At 46.1% G+C, this 2,903-nt stretch overlaps 1 non-coding gene across 1 annotated transcript; it reads left to right on the plus strand.

Moving 5' to 3' along the window:
- Window positions 1–293: 293 nt before the first annotated feature.
- Window positions 294–400, plus strand: LOC141658242 (small nucleolar RNA R71). The gene has a single exon (XR_012549139.1). It is a non-coding gene; the product is annotated as a small nucleolar RNA R71 (small nucleolar RNA).
- Window positions 401–2,903: the final 2,503 nt, after the last annotated feature.

A 2,903-nucleotide genomic window follows, 5' to 3' on the forward strand; every position in this document is an offset into this window, starting at 1 on the left:
ACACAACATTGAGTTGTTGAAGGGAATCTTTAGCATCTCTAGCCGCCAATTGTTGTTGGAGCAAGGCAATTTGAGCTAGCAAAATAGAGTTGTTGGAGGATTCTTCTTTACCTTTGGATGGCACAACTCGGGAATTGACATATTGTGCATCATGGACCGCCATAGATTCGATCGTGGCATGAGCAATATCGCTGTCAATTTGATCAAACCGCCCATTGTTGGCGGAATCAAGAATCCTTCGGGACTCGGCACAACATCCATTGTAGAATGTTATTGCTAGAAACCAATCATCTAGCCCATGATGTGGGCATTATGTTTGAAGCTATTTTTACCTCTCCCAAGCCTCATATAATCTCTCAAGAGCTTGTTGATGGAATCCGGTAATTTGACTCCTCAAAGTTTGAGTTTTCTCCGGTGGAAAAAACTTTTGATAAAAAGCAAGAGCCAAAGTCTCCCAATTGGTGATTCCCATGGCGGTATGGTCAAGGCTATTGATCCAAAGCTTGGCCTTGTCCTTCATAGAGAAAGGGAAAATTATTTCCCTTATTTGGGTATGAGTGACACCCGTTTGACGGATCATGGAGCAATAGTCACAAAAGTTTTGCACATGCAAATTTTGGATCCTCCAAAGGACTTCCCGCAAATTGCTTCCTCTCCACAAGGCTAATAAAAGCCGGTTTGATCTCGAATTCCGGTGCGGTGATTTGAGTGGTTGTGATTGCGGCCGGAAGCATGGCCACGGTGGGCTTTGAGTGATCGGAAAGTTTCACCATCTTTTTGGTAGTAGATGGTGATGGTGGTGGGAGATGATGAACTTGAAACCTCCTCTTCTTCAAGGGCTTCTAGATCGTCTAAGTAAGACTTTTTAGCACTTTCAACTTGTACGGGAGAAGAGGCCTCTTTTACATCCTTCCAAAACCGTCGTCTTCTCCTAAAGGTTCTCTCGGGATCAGAATCCGGTGAAAGCAATTCTCCCTTGCGTGAGGACCGGGGCATAAAACAACAATTTCTAGAGAAGTGATAAGTAACGGTCTCAAGGAACAAGTGTTCCCCAAGACAAAGGAAAACAAGATAAAAAATCGACAATTCAAAATGCAATAAAACCGTTTCCCCGACAACGGCGCCAAAATTTGATAGGCTTATCGTGTACCTATGCAAAGATAAATTCCCTAAATACAAATAAATGTAGTAATAGGGGTCGAACCACAAGGAAACGGGAATTACGTTGTGAATTGCTATGGATAGATTTTTATCAAGGTCGACTTCGATTTTTGGTTTGGTTTGTTTGTTTGATGACTAATAAAAATTGTAATGTAAATTATATGATAAAAGAGCGTCTAAGGGTTTCGGGTCACACATGCAAGGGTAAATATACGATCATGATAAATTCGGTACTAATAACATTGTCAATTGCTTAGGCTTAGAGACACCTTCCTTACGATATTAGTGTCAACCATAGACCGGGTCCTAGAGAAACTCTCGTCCATGACTAGGTCGTCCTACTATACATGCTTTGTCTAATTCAATTCCGTGCCTCTCGACTTATAGAACGAATGAACAAACTTAATCAATTGAATAAGGCCTTAAACAAAGATTAAACATCATGGCACAAGCATGTGATAGAAGCAATATGAACAATATTATCTGATGGGGCATATTCTGCACCCGCTGACCAGTCAACATATTGAGCAAGGTCAAAGATATCCACAGCAAGTCAACGGCTTAGACAGCCTAACCGACGCAGCCTGTCGGCCTGTCTCTTGGGTCCCGGCTGGGGCAACTGGCCAGCCGAGGCACACATCCGCAAACTCATATCCAAGACCCCTCGGCGGTGAGTCAACAGGGCCCGCCGGCGTGCCATGGGTCCCTCGGCCGAGGGGTAGATCAGTCTTTCCACATGCTAGCCACTTGGCCACTTGGCCACTACGTGACAAAAGGTGAAAGTCTATAAATACTCCTCAACTCTCATTGAGGAGGAGATCCACAATTTAACCTAAAATACACTATTCATCTGGTAATATCTTCTTTATCTCTCTAGAACACGTACTTCACCAAGTAACAACAACTTATCCCTTTAAGTTTACTGACTGGAGCGTCGGAGTGAGTTCGCTCGGTTCAAAGCCGAGCCCTCAGTTTTTTCATTGTTTCAGGAGACCGCAAGGAGGATTCAACTAAAGACATCATTCTACAAGCACGGGTGGTAACGTATAACTGCTCTGGAATTACAACCGGAACAATTGGCGCCGTCTGTGGGGATAGATACTAGAAGCTAGTCACATTCATTCCCAAACAAAAAAAAAAAAAAAAAAAAAAAAACCCACCCGAAAAGCTAAGAAGATGTCAAAACAACAAGAGGTATTCGTGAATCGACGAAACCGACTCGCCAAGATGATACCGTCCACAATTCTGGAGTTGCGCAGCCCTCCACCGGCCGGGTAATTCAACCGGAGTACGGGATGCCAATAATACCAGATACGCCGCTGCCCGCCAACCAGGTCACCATCATGGGGCATGTGGTTGATGTAGCAAAACTGAAGCTACTCCTGGACCTTATTGGTAGTACGTCGGCTCACACTGTCACACCGACAAGAGCGGCGGAACCCGTCCAGGAGACCAGGGCCCAGAATGTGACTCCAAGAGACTTGAATGGAGCACTAGAAGAAGCTGGCCCTGTCAAGACGCCGGAGGAGCCCAGAATGCTAGTGGTAGACCTAAGTCCTTCCCGGACCCGCGGGAGGACGGCGTCGCCGCAGCACCGACGAGGCCTGCCTCAGAGGAGTGAGAGAAGTCCGACTCGCCAGAGTCGAAGAAGAAGCCCGACTCACCAGAGTCGAAGAAGAAGCCCGACTCACCAGAGTCGGAGAAGAAGCCCTTCCCGCCACGGGGAGAGGAGCCGGACTAGG

This window comes from Silene latifolia, chromosome 5 (assembly GCF_048544455.1).
Source record: "Silene latifolia isolate original U9 population chromosome 5, ASM4854445v1, whole genome shotgun sequence".
In the NCBI taxonomy this organism is placed as follows: domain Eukaryota; kingdom Viridiplantae; phylum Streptophyta; class Magnoliopsida; order Caryophyllales; family Caryophyllaceae; genus Silene; species Silene latifolia.